The following is a 14,284-nucleotide window of genomic DNA, read 5'->3' as shown; positions in this document are numbered from 1 at the left end:
CTTGGCTTGTTTTGCTCAGCACTTTTCGGCACAAGACTGACACGCCCTTCACAGATGAACCCCAGGAGCCTCGAGCTGTCACTTCTAGATACTTGCAGCCTGATTCGGCCTGAGTTAACATCAGGGCTTTTCTGTCAGTAGGGCCAACCTGGTGTTATCAAGGCAGGCTCTTATTTTGGCTTTGTGAATTAGAAGAGGTGCTGCTGTTATGGTGAGGGTAGCAGAAGGCTGCTAATCTCTTTTCACTTTCTGATGGAGCATGTGTTTGGTAATCTGTCACCTCTTTGCAAAATGTCTTAATCAGAGCCAGATAAGGAATTAAGGCCATAAATGCCCTCTGTTGCTGTTGATGTTACCAACTGTTTTGCTGGCATGGAACAGGAATTCTGCATGCCTCCCTCTTCCCACCACTCCCCTCGTCCCTCTCCAAAGTCCCCTGACAATATCCCCAAGCAGCCCATTGCACAGGGAGTCTTCACAGTCAAAACCAACATTATTTTCCTAAAACCAATTTTCTTTGATTTGGACATTACTGTTGAGGATAGTATTTATTACCTGCTCCTAACTGCTCTTGAGCAGGAGGGTGGTAAGCATTTTGTAGAAACACTGCTGTACAAATACAGCCATTTACAGATCACTTCATTTAATCACACTAGAGTCTGGAATCACAAATCAAGTAGGGACACAGAGGGGCTTACAACCCTGGATATGAGCATTGATTTCTCTAATTCAAAGCAATTATTTCAAATTTTAACCCTGCATTCCCTCTCTCCCCCATCACCCTACAAGTTCCACTATTCGCATCCCTAACCTCTTCCCCAGCCAACAATGGGCCATTATGGGCTCCATCCTTCCTTGGCCCTCTGTTGCCAGCCCTGATCTGTTCTTGCCTTTTTGTACCTAGTTCCCCTGCACCCAGTACACAAGTTCTATCCTAGGGATAGCATAAACTCCGTACAGACTGCACCCATAGTCAGGATCGAACCTCGGTCTCAAGCACTATTTTCACTACTCACAGTGGTCTACATGGAGCAACCATCCTCAGCATATGAAGACTAGTTTGATGCACTCAGACCTGACTGGTACACAATAAAATAGACCAGAACCAAAATACTGTGAATCAAAATAATGGACATGCTTGAAGAGAACAACATGAAGTGGCTGGTGGAAGATGAGAATATAATCTCACAAATTGCCAAGTCCTAGCTCTATTCTGCTCCTATTTAACATTCCGCTTCTCACTTACCCACAAAAAATGGACATATTCAATATCACTCAGGCAGCATATAAATTGCAATGTAAGCTTTGCCTGAAGCTATCTCGACAATCAAACTTTTTTTTTCCTTCGGTTTTTTATTGAAATATGGAAAAATAAAACATTCAACACTGGTTCCAGGGCAACAAATAAGCTCTGTTTGCAGAACCTCATCAAATGGGAGTAGGTGTTGTGCGCAATATTTGATACCGAGGAGCGGCCTGTTTTATTCAGGAGAAAGAAGTCACTCCAGATGAAGTGACTTTCAAAATAATGTTAAAGATTAAAGCAAAACAAAAAGTGCCAGAGTAACTCAGCAAGTCAGGCAGCATCTCCGGGGAACATGGACAGACAACATTTTGTGTCGGGACTCTTCTACAGACCAGAGAATGGTAATTTACACGGTGCAATTTGCGCATGTGGTTCCTCAGTCTTCAAAGCCACTTTGGATAATTTCAACTGATTTCTCTAATTTATACCAGCAGAAACTATTCAGGCCCTTGTTGACATCCTTATCTGAAATTATGGTCGCTGTGTTGAAAGAACTCGAATAAATGCAATCAAAGAAATATTGCCTTTGGTAGTCTGAGGTGTGCTCGAAATGGTTTGGTTTTATACATACACTCATAGCCCAAACTCAGTAAATGTTCGGCCCATTAGGTTTTGTGCATAGATGGGAGCTGTAGATGGGCGAAATGTAGAGCAAACCTATAGCTCATGCACACTTCATTGCTGCTCAATTTGTCACATAAAACTTCTTGATGTGGGCCTTTTTATAACCAGTCGAAATCTGATTTGCAAATGTATTGTTTGCCCTCGGTCAACCCTTGTAATTCCTCTTTGTGCTATGGAAAGAAATGCCAAAACATCAAAGGAGCCAAATTGCGTATCAGGAAAAGTATCATTTACATGTTGCTTTGGCTTCACTGTCATCCCAAAATATGACAATCTGAATGAGCTTAGTACTGAGAAATTTGACTCAATTACTTTACATCTCATTATTTCATAATGATAAAAGCTGGGGACTAAAACCATGTTCTTAACCCAATAGTGCAGAAGTCCCAGATGAAAGGATAGAGATGTTTTCAACCTCTCACTGCTAAGGTCCGAGGTCCCCAACTGCTTTAAAAGCTGCTGACTGGTGGCACTGACATCCAAGGGAATGAAGTGCTTTGAGGAAAGATGCTGGAGTAACTCACCAGGACAGGCAGCATCTCTGGAGAAAATGAATGGATGATGTTTTGGGTCGGAACCTTCCTTCAGACTGATGGAGGGGGGAAACTGGAGGCAAGAAAAGGCCAGAACAGAGGGATTGGTTTTGAAGCATATAAACTCTTCCCTTCATGAAGTACTCAACTTTCTAAAGTTCGCCTGTCACTGGCTCTCCACTCTGCACTGAACCACTAGGACAATAAGAACACATGTGTCGGTCTGTTTTTTATCAACCACAGCTTGCCGTTCAACACTAGTAGCCTCTCCAAACTTATCATCAAACTCAGGGAACTGGGTCTCTACTCATCCCTGTGCCATTGGATCCTTGGCTTCCTTGTTGGCAGACTACAGTAAGCATGAGTTTGATGAGTAAGCTGGAGTTTTTACAGACATTTTCAACCTCTCACTTCTGAGGTCTGTGGTCCCCACCTGCTTTAAAAGGGCATCAATTATACCGGTGCCCAAGAAGAGCAAGGTGACGTGCCTCAATGACTATCGACCAGTGGCACTAACATCGGTGGTGATGAAGTGCTTTGAGGGGTTGATCATGGCGCGCATCAACTCCTACCTCGACAAAAACCTGGACCCACTGCAGTTCACTTACCGCCACAACAGATTAACAGTGGATGCGATCTCGCAGGCTCTCCACTCTGCTCTGGACCACTTGGACAACAAAAACACATATGTCAGGCTGTTATTCATTGATTACAGCTCGGCATTTAATACTATCATCCCCTCCAAACTGGTTACCAAACTCACAGAACTGGGTCTCTGCACATCCCTCTGCAATTGGATCCTCGACTTCCTCATTCACAGACCACAGTCAGTTCATATTAGTGGAAATGTGTCATCCTCGATAACAATCAGCACGGGAGCACCTCAAGGCTGCATGCTCAGCCCCCTGCTGTACTCACTCTATACTCATGACTGCATAGACGGTCATAGTGCAATGATACAATACAATGATACAATTTATTTGTTGTCATTTGAACCTCATTGAGTGCGAACCCCATCATCGTTCGTAGTGGGCGGCGCGACTCACGTCGCAGCGGCCTCTGCAGTCTGTCTGTTTTTTTTTTAATTTTTTTGTCCCGTATTAATGTAGTTTTTATTTTTTTGATGGGGTATGTGTGTGTGTGTGAGGGGCGGGGGGTGGGGGGGGGAAACTTTTAAAATCTTTCCCCTGCGCGGAGAACCCGACCTTTCCCTGTCGGGTCTCCGTTGTCGTTGGGGCTGCACCGTGGAGCGGCCTCCGGCAGGAACGTCCTGGGGCTCCAGTCACGGAGCTGCGGAGCTACTCACCATCGTGGAGCTGGCCGAGTCCGGAGTGGGTGGAGCGGTGGTGGCGCGCTGCTGCGACCCGACCCTGGGGATTCGGAGGCTCCAACCGCAGGTCTGGTAGACAGTAACACCGGGAGCCCGCAGGTCCCTGCTGGGAGACCGCTTTTCGGGGCTTCCGCAACGGCGACTTCTCCCGCCCGAGTAGCGGGGTCGAGGATGACCTGGAGCGGGGCCTTACGTCATCGCCCGGCGTGGCTTCAACGGCTGCGGGACTTTGCTAGCGCCCGCCCGGGGCTCCAACAACAAGACCCGGAGCGCGGCCTTGCAGCACCCGGCGCGGCGTTAATGGCCACGGGACAATTGTTGTCGCCCGCCGGGGGCTCTGACTTTGACTCTGACATCGGGGGGAGAGGGAAGTGCAGGGGAGAGATAAGTTTTTTTGCCTTCCATCACAGCGAGGAGGAGATGCGCTGTGATGGATGTCTGTGTAAATTGTGTTGTGTCTTGGGTCTTTTTTTTCTTGTATGTATGACTGCAGAAACAACATTTCACTTGAGCCTCTATGAGATTCAAGTGACAAATAAATTGTATTGTATTGTATTGTATTGTATCAAGTTTACTGACGACAGCACTGTTGTGGGACAAATCACTGATGGGGACGAGTCAGAGTACAGAAGTGAGATTGACCGACTGACCAAATGGTGCCAGCAACATGGCCCTCAACACCAGCAAAACCAAGGAACTGATTGTGGACTTTGGAAGGGGTAGGATGGGGACCCACAGTCCCGTTTATATCAACGGGTCGATGGTGGAAAGGGTCAAGAGCTTCAAATTCCTGGGCGTGCACATCTCTGAAGATCTTTCCTGGTCCCAGCACACTGATGCAATCATAAAGAAAGCACATCAGCGTCTCTACTTCCTGCGAAAATTACGGAGAATCGGTTTGTCAAGGTGGACTCTCTCTAACATCTACAGGTGCACAGTAGAGAGCATGCTGACCGGTTGCATCGTGGCTTGGTTCGGAATCTTGAGCACCCTGGAGTGGAAAAGATTACAAAAAATAGTAAACACTGCCCAGTCCATCATCGGCTCAGACCTCCCTTCCAGCGAGGGGACCTATCACAGTCGCTGCCTCAAAAAGGCTGGCAGCATCATCAAAGACCCACACCATCCGGGCCATACACTCATCTCCCCACTACCTTCAGGTAGAAGGTACAGGAGCCTGATGACTGCAACAACTAGGTTCAGGAATAGCTACTTCCCCACAGCCATCAGGCTATTAAACTTGGCTCGGACAAAACTCTGAACATTAATAGCCCATAATCTGTTTATTTGCACTTGATCAGTTTATTTATTCATGTGTGTATATATTTACACAATGGTATATGGACACACTGATCTGTTCTGTATTTGTGCCTACTATGTTCTGGAGTGCTAAAGCATAGCAAGAATGTCATTGTCCTATCAGGGACACATAACAATAAACTCTCTTGACTTGACTTGACTTGACTTGAATTAGCAACACCATTTTGTCCCTTGATGAGCACCAACACAGGAGCACCTGGAGGATGTGTGCTCAGTTCCTGGTCTACTCTCTCAATATGCATGACTGTGTAGCCAGACACACCTCACCACCATATTTAAATTCACTGACGACACCACGGTTGATGGAACAGGTAACAATACATCAGAGTACAGGAGGGAGATTGGTAATCTGATTGAATGGTGCCAGAACATCAACCTTCCTCTCAATAACGGCAAGACCAAGGAGCTGACTATTGACTTCAGAAAGGTTAAGCTGATGATCAATGAACGTGTCTTCATCTACAGGATGCTGGTGGAGCATCTTCTGGACGTACGCATCTGGTCTTTCGAAGGGGGACCTGGCGGGGGCGGGCTGCTGCCACGTGTGGCGACAGGCAGTAGATGGGAATATTCGGAAAGCTTTTGCAATTCTTTTTTTTTAATTTTTTTTTTTATGTACAACTTTTTTTTTTGTTACATTGAAAAAAGATGAGAATAAGAAAAAGAAGTTAGATAGTAAAGGATAGAAAGATGTGAAATATATAGTGTGTGAAGAAAGAAACGAGTAAATGAAGAAAGTTGAGAGAGAAAATAGTGAAAAGAAAATAAAATAAAAAAGAAAAGGAGATCATTATTTATAATCTTTACCAACCCTCGTCCAGTCCTGAAACAGTTATTTTTTACAATTGTGTTGCACCATATGATTCCAAAAAAACGACGAATGGAGACCAACTCGTTATGAATTGGTCTGATTTATCCATTAGGAGGAATCGCATTTCCTCAAGATGAGCGGTGTCCAACATACTTTTGCAATTCTGTCGGTGTCAACACAAGGCAACACTTGAACACTGTTGTTTTTGATTTTACTGGGTTGAATGCAAAACAAAGCTTTTCACTTTACCTGGGTACATACGACAATAAAGTATCAATGAACCATTTCATCATTGAATTGCCCAGGAGACTTGTGCAATAACAAGAACTCATCAGTGCTTCGACTTCCAGAAAGGATTTGAGGTGATTCGGCATATCACTGAATATTCTATCGAACTTCTACAGGAGTACAGTGGAGAGCACAGTGGCGGTAAAGTGGCACAGTGGTTGAGATGATTGCTTGCAGCGCCAGAGACACAGGTTTGATTCTGACTATGGATGCTGTGTATGGAGTTTGTATGTTCCCTCTGTGATCACGTGGATTTTCTCCGGATTCTCCGGTTTGTTCTGACACTCCAAAGACACACTCCAAAGACTTAGGTTAATTGGCTTCGGTAAAATTGTAAATTGTTCTTGTTGTGTAGGATAGTCTAGTGTGCGGGATGATCGCTACTCAGTGGTTTCTGTGTTGTATCTATAAAGTCTTAAAGTGTAAAGCATACTGACTGGTTGCATCATGGCTTCGTTCAGTAAATCGAATACCCAGGAATGCTGCAGAAAGTGATAGACATTGCCAATCTATCACAAGTACTGACCTCCCCACCATCAAAGTGATCTCCAGATGGTAGTGAGTCAAAAAGGCAACTAATATCATCAAGGACCCACACCACACTTGCCATGCTCTTATCTTGCTACTACCATTGGGAACAAGGTAGAAGAGCCTGAAAACTGTGACCTTCAGAGTGAAGAACAGCTTCTTACCAGCAACCATCAGGTTCTTGAACATAGCACAACTTTGTTTTGGTGGGCTATGTACTTCGGCTTTACGCTATTATAGCCTGGGTACCACGTATTACTGATTTTTAGATTAGTTCATTGTATTACTGTTTATTGTACATTTATCTGAATGCAGTTGTGTTAACGGGCCTGTAAAGCTGCAACACGTTAGAATTTCACTGTTTGTGTATCGGTACAAATGACAATTAACACTTTTGACTCTCGACTCTAACTTTGACATTAATTTGCTCTTTCTCTTGGGTATTTAGATTCAATTTGGTACAAGCTGCGGGCAGGGTGGGGAAAGACAATTAGAGCAATAGAGTGCTTCTGCAATGAATAAGTAACAGCTCTGATTTGTCGGGTGACTGGCCTGTGTCTGTGACGTCTAGTCCAGTCCACTATTTTGAAATACACAAAATTGTGTGCAAAACGTAAACTTGTAGGTTGTAGTTGCATAGTATATATGGTTGTAGTTGCATAGTATATATGGTTGTAGTTGCATAACATATATGGTTGTAGTTGCATAACTATATATTATTCAGTTTTCTATTCACGATCATAACTTAAATAGAAAATTGATCTTTAATTGCACCACCAACTTCCCAAATACCTACATTGGCTTGATACAGTAGAAGATGCATTGTTTTATTTCAATTAAATTACAACTCTGCATAACTTTCGGCTGTGGGAGGAAACAGGAGAAAACCCACGTGGTCACAGGGAGAATACACAAACACCACATCAGTCTGAAGAAGGGTCTCAACCCGAAACGTCGCCTATTCCTTCTCTCCATAGATGCTGCCTCACCCGCTGAGTTTCTCCAGCACTTTTGTCTACCTTCGATTTTTGCACTTCGATTTTTGCAGTTCTTTCTGAAACAAACAACACCGAGATCAGGATCGAAAGTGTTGATTTGAGACAGCAGCACTACCAGCATGGTGTTTTTTTTTCCCAGCTCTATTTCCTAGAACAATGTGACATTGAGTAAAACCTGTGGAGGTGCTGGGGATTGAACCCAGGACCTCATACATGCAAAGCATACACTCTACCACTGAGCTACAACCCTTTCTCCACTGTGTTACACCCTCTCTTGCTATCACATCAATAGGTAGAACTGTTTGAATGTTTCGTGGGACATATACGTGCAAATCCAGTGATTGAAGATTAATGTCAGAAACAGTAGCTGAGCTACCAGCTTCTATTCATCACTACACCATACAAAAACAAGAATTACTCCACAGATCATCAACCATAGTGACATAGTTAAACATTAGCTTTTAATAATTTACGTGGGCATATTTAAATATATATTCATAGAAACATAGAAAATAGGTGCAGGAGTAGGCCATTCGGCCCTTCGAGCCTGCACTGCCATTCAATATGATCATGGCTGATCATCCAACTCAGTATCCTGTGCCTGCCTTCTCTCCATACCCCCTAATCCCTTTAGCCACAAGGGCCACATCTAACTCCCTCTTAAATATAGCCAATGAACTGGCCTCAACTACCTTCTGTGGCAGAGAATTCCAGAGATTCACCACTCTCTCTGTGTGAAAAATGTTTTCCTCATCTCGGTCCTAAAAGATTTCCCCCTTATCCTTAAACTGTGACCCCTTGTTCTGGACTTCCCCAACATCGGGAACAATCTTCCTGCATCTAGGAATCATTCATGCATTACTATGCAAAGATACCCCCAGATTGTTCATCTTCATAGCTGTTTATTAGTTTATTCGAATACACTTGATTGTTGTACTGCTTTTGACCTTTTAATCTAGAGGACTGATCATTGGGAGGCAGCTTATAAAGAGAAGACAACCTTGTGTATTTTAACAGCTCAATGCTCAAGTAAAGCTAAACCATTAATTTGAGTATAGGAGCAGGGAGGTTCTACTGCAGTTGTACAGGGTCTTGGTGAGACCACACCTGGAGTATTGCGTACAGTTTTGGTCTCCAAATCTGAGGAAGGACATTATTGCCATAGAGGGAGTGCAGAGACGGTTCACCAGACTGATTCCTGGGATGTCAGGACTGTCTTATGAAGAAAGACTGGATAGACTTGGTTTATACTCTCTAGAATTTAGAAGATTGAGAGGGGATCTTATAGAAACTTACAAAATTCTTAAGGGGTTGGACAGGCTAGATGCAGGAAGATTGTTCCCGATGTTGGGGATGTCCAGGACAAGGGGTCACAGCTTAAGGATAAGGGGGAAATCCTTTAAAACCGAGATGAGAAGAACTTTTTCACACAGAGAGTGGTGAATCTCTGGAACTCTCTGCCACAGAGGGTAGTTGAGGCCAGTTCATTGGCTATATTTAAGAGGGAGTTAGATGTGGCCCTTGTGGCTAAGGGGATCAGGGGGTATGGAGAGAAGGCAGGTACGGGATACTGAGTTGGATGATCAGCCATGATCATATTGAATGGCGGTGCAGGCTCGAAGGGCCGAATGGCCTACTCCTGCACCTAATTTCTATGTTTCTATGTTTCTATTAAAAGATGCATTTTTCCAGTTATTCAATGAAAATCAAATTATATGGCTTACATTACAATGTTCTTTGACTTTTATTTTGTTCAAGGAATTGAAATGCAATGATTTCATAATTGTGTATATGTTTTTGGCACAGTGAAAGTTACAGGTTTTTAAAATCTTTGACTTTGTGATTTTGAAACTAATACCAATCTCGTTATCCTCAATACTCATCATTATTTACTGCGATAAATGATAATTGAATGATTGGAAGCTTTAATTGTCTGAGAAACAAGAATATTAGAAACAACTCATTTTCTTTTAAAGGATCAAAGTAATCAAGATATTAACATATATATTAGTGCTTGTATTTCCTGTGCATCTTAGAGCAAATTTAAAAACAGCAATGAGGCTAAATAGTGATCCATTAACAGATGTGAAGACCTCGTGCCATAATGAACAACCAAAATTAATGAACCAAGTTGATCAGAAACTTTTGAATGACATCTATAAATGTTAGAGTAGGTGATGATTAAGTGAACCTCAGAGTTTTTGAGTCTGCACAGGAATTCTTCCAAGAATTCGTTGTAACAGGCAGTGCCAAAAACTGCTAATTGGCTGTGCAGTATAAAAGAGCAGAGACATTAATTTTAAGAAGTGTAGCAATTGGGCACCAGAATACTGCCTGAATGAATATGTGGTACCATAATTTTACAGTTTTAATAATCTAAGATGTTGGCCAGTAATGTGAAAACTCAAATATTAATTGGTGTGTTCTTGCCTGGAGAAATACTCTCAAAAATTGGTTTTGGGGGATAATTATCAGTGAAGGTTTTTAAGGCTTTAATATCTAGATGCCCACTTTGTTAGTAAAGGCTCGTTGCACCAGACAAGGAGTTGACTTTAACTTCCAGATAATGGGTGGAGAGTATTGTTTAAAATAGTTCACTGGAATTATGGTTGCAATCTCCTTGGAGCCCCTGCAGCATAGATCTATTCCTCAGCCATTTTACAAGAACTTTCTTTTCATATTATGAGATGGGCATGTTCTCCTAACACTGGTAATAGTCACATAAAGATAGCCAAGTTATCAATCATTTGCACGCTAGGATGAAATGCCCCACATGTGGCTTCTTTATAAACTAGACATTCTAATTAGCCTGCCAGAGGACAGATACATTTTTGGAAGATTGCTTAGATGTAGCCTCATTTGCTGGCACACAAGACAAAAGTACTCTTTGTAAACAGCCAGGGAAAATATGACTGAAACTTTGCTGATTTGGATATCTGCTCAAGATTATAATTGTCAGGGTAGCGCGCATTAGTGCGCAGCAATATGTCATAACAATAATAGTCATTTAAAAAAAAGATTCTGTCTCTGTTGCTTCAGGCACAGATAATAACCATTCATCTTGCATGCTTCATTTTGACAGGCAGCATATTGATTTTAAAGGAATGTGGCTTATCTGTTTGTGACAGTATCATTTATTTTCAAATTGGGCACAATGATTTCTGATGAGTCAAGATTCACATCCCCAAACTAGGTTTTTTGTTCTTTCTACACAGTCCTCATGTTACCCCACCATTCTCCTACCCAGCCATCTCCATTCACCTACACAGCCGTCTCCATTCACCTACACAGCCGTCTCCATTCACCTACACAGCCGTCTCCATTCACCTACACAGCTACACAGCCGTCTCCATTCACCTACACAGCCGTCTCCATTCACCTACACAGCCGTCTCCATTCACCTACACAGCCGTCTCCATTCACCTACACAGCCGTCTCCATTCACCTACACAGCCATCTCCATTCGAGCAACACCAGTAGAGATAGAAAAGCAATGACTATTTGCACTATTTAATAGTTCCAACATCATAGAAAATTGTTCGGAGCAGTTAAGCAGAGTTATTTTATTGAGACAGCAGGATGGAATCTTCCACCAGATATTTGTTCACTGAAGAATTAAAATATTTATTCTACAGTCATAAGTTTATTTTAGAGATACAACGTGGAAACAGGCCCTTTGGGCCAACCAACAAGCCCCATGCACTTGCACTATCCCACACACTGGGGACAATTTACATCTTTACCAAAGCCAATTATCCTTCAAACCTGTACGCCTTTGAATTGTGAAACCGGAGCACCCGGAGAAATCACATGTAGACACGGGACGAACAGCACCCATAGTCAGGATCGAACCCAGGTCTCTGGCACTATAAGCAGCAATTCTACCACTGCAACACTGTGCACCCCTGGGAGTGTAAAGATTAAGGGTGGCACAGTGGCGCAGCTAGTAGATCTGCCGCCTCATAATGCTAGAGACCCAGGTTCGATCCTGGCCTCATGAGCTGTCAATGTGAAGATTACATGTTCTCCCTGTGACTGGGTGGGTTTTCTCCGGGTGCTCTGGTTTCCACCCACGTTCCAAAGCCTTACAGGTTGGTAGGTTAACTAGCTGCTGTTAATTGTCCCCAGTGTGTAGGTAAATGATAGAATCTGGAGAGAGATGATGAGAATGTAGGGAGAATAAACTAGTATTAATGTTGGATTAGTGTAAGTGGATGGTTGATGGCAGGATCAGATTTGGTGAGCCCAAGGGCGTCTTTCCATGCTGTATCTCTTTACGACTCTCTGACTGTGACTTTAGAAATCATAAACAAAATTCAATATTCAATAGGAAAACAAAGATATAACAAATGTATTTTACATCCATTCAATTTACAAATGCTATTTCTAAAACTAGTCATGAAATTAGAAAGTTTAATCGAATTGGGCATTCAATATTTTCTTTCATTTTGGTTTTGTTTATTCAGGTATCTTTGTAATAAAATAAACACTGAAGAATAGACTGTAGAGCCTTTGAGTAATTGTAGTTGGTTTATGCTGCAGTTACTTTATTGTTCTGCTGTGTGCCTTTAAAGTATTTAATTATTATGAGCTATTATTTCCACTACTCCTTTATTGGATCTCACTGGCCATATACCAACGCCCAACAAAAAAGAGACCAGGCATCACTTCAGCACCACTTACCAAATCGCCTGGCAATTGGGTATGCGGGAGCTGTTAAACTGTTATATATTCCTCTCCAACTTCAGACTTAGCTTTCGCTTTTCTGTAGGATAGTGAATTGTGGTTTCCTGTATTTATATCTTTTATATGATGCAAAGGCAGGCCATCTTTTGCTATGGGGTCTATTCCTGTTCTCAAAAGCGTGAGTCTAGTTTAGTTTAGAGATACAGCATGGAAACAGGCCCTTGGGCACACCGAGTCCATGCCGACTAGGATAGTCCATGCACTAATCCTACACACTATGGACAATTTACAGAAGCCAACTAACCTACAAACCTCCATGTCTTTGGAATGTGGGAGGAAACCATAGCACCCGGAGAAAACTCATGCGGTCACAGGGAGAACATAAAAACTCTCTACAGACAGCACCCAGAGTCAGAATCGAACTGGGGTCTCTGGTGCTGTAAAGCAGCAGGTCTACGGTTGCACCACTGTGCTGCCACCAAGTCAAGAGTGTTTAATTGTCAAATTAACTTAAATGGAACAAAACATTCTTAAAATAGACACAAAGTGCTGGAGTAACTAAGCGGGTCAGACAGCATCTCTGGAGAACATAGATAAGTGATGTTTCAGGTTGGGATCTTTTCTCAACAGGTGGAATCCCAGGCAGTCACAGGGACAATGTGCACGCAGCCAGCAGTGGACACTATGATCAAACCTGGTGCCTAATGCCTGGTGCTAGTGCCAGGCTGGAACTTGGTGCTGTGCAGTAATGGCACCTCATGTTTTGTTTAGAAATACAACATGGAAACTAGCCTTTTGGCCCACCGAGTCCACGACGACCAAGAATCATCCCATTCTATCCTACACTCTAAGGGCAATTTACAGAGGCCAATTAACCTACAAATCTGCACGTCTTTGGAATGTGGTAGGAAACCGGAGCACCCGGAGAAAACCCATGCGGTCACAGGGAGAACGTACAAACTCCATATAGGCAGCACCCGTGGTCAGGATCGAACCTGGGTCTCTGGCGCTGTAAGGCAGCAACTCTACTGCAGCAGCACCACTGTGTCATCCACTGTATCTGTTGTACTCATGTCGCCTATGGTGATCTATCCCATTGTGTGGTTTGTATAAATTCAATAATTCACATTTGTTGCCCAGATTTTCACTGAACAAAAGATCATTGCTACTTAATGCTCAATCATTATTCCAAGAATGGAACATTGAAATGTGGGACAAGGGCTACAAGCTGCAACACTAAACATCGTTAGCACATCAATTGGAACTGTCTTTTTCTTTGAAGCATCAATATTTTCCAAAGAGCTATTGCTGCTTTAAACTGATGGATTGCTTTAATTGTAGATAGCATGGCAGATCAGTACGTGAAAACATACATGATGAAAATATGGATCTTTTAGTAAAAGGAGCATTTAAATGAATCATGAAGCAAAACACAACTGTTGCCCATTAATTATATCACAGCAGATCAGTACCTTAGCTCCATTCCACTCCATCTTCTGCCTTAATCCATTCAGCCAACAGAACTGAGCAACTTCCATTTACATTTTTTCATTTGACCTTTTTGAACGCGATTCTTCCTGACTTCCATTGTCGTCTTCATGAAAGAATGCCAATATCAGTTCTGGATGATTTAGCTCCAGTGTTGAAGATGGTGTCACTTGTTCCAAACTCCCACACCAGAGGAGATAACTTCTCTTCATCTGTTTGACAACCCATACTCATCATGAACACATCAATAGCATCGCCTCATAATCTGGCTACACTTGTGGAATACAAGGAATGCCTTAGATACAAACATCCTGAATATTACAGGTAATGTTGCTGGCTTTTACTCACTCAAGATGTTTCAGTGGAAACATC

General features: G+C 42.8%; 1 protein-coding gene and 1 non-coding gene across 2 annotated transcripts in view; one reads left to right on the top strand and one right to left on the bottom strand.

Moving 5' to 3' along the window:
- The window catches only part of znf804a (zinc finger protein 804A), a 245,083-nt gene that overhangs the window by 84,846 nt on the left and 145,953 nt on the right, over positions 1-14,284 (top strand). The gene's annotated exons all lie outside the window — the stretch shown is intronic.
- On the bottom strand, positions 7,917-7,988 carry trnaa-ugc (transfer RNA alanine (anticodon UGC)). Its single transcript has one exon. It is a non-coding gene; the product is annotated as a tRNA-Ala (tRNA).

The sequence above is a fragment of the Leucoraja erinacea genome, chromosome 7 (genome assembly GCF_028641065.1).
Source record: "Leucoraja erinacea ecotype New England chromosome 7, Leri_hhj_1, whole genome shotgun sequence".
Lineage (NCBI taxonomy): Eukaryota > Metazoa > Chordata > Chondrichthyes > Rajiformes > Rajidae > Leucoraja > Leucoraja erinaceus.
Note: the sequence above shows the minus strand (reverse complement) of the source record. Positions and strands in the feature narration are given on the sequence as shown.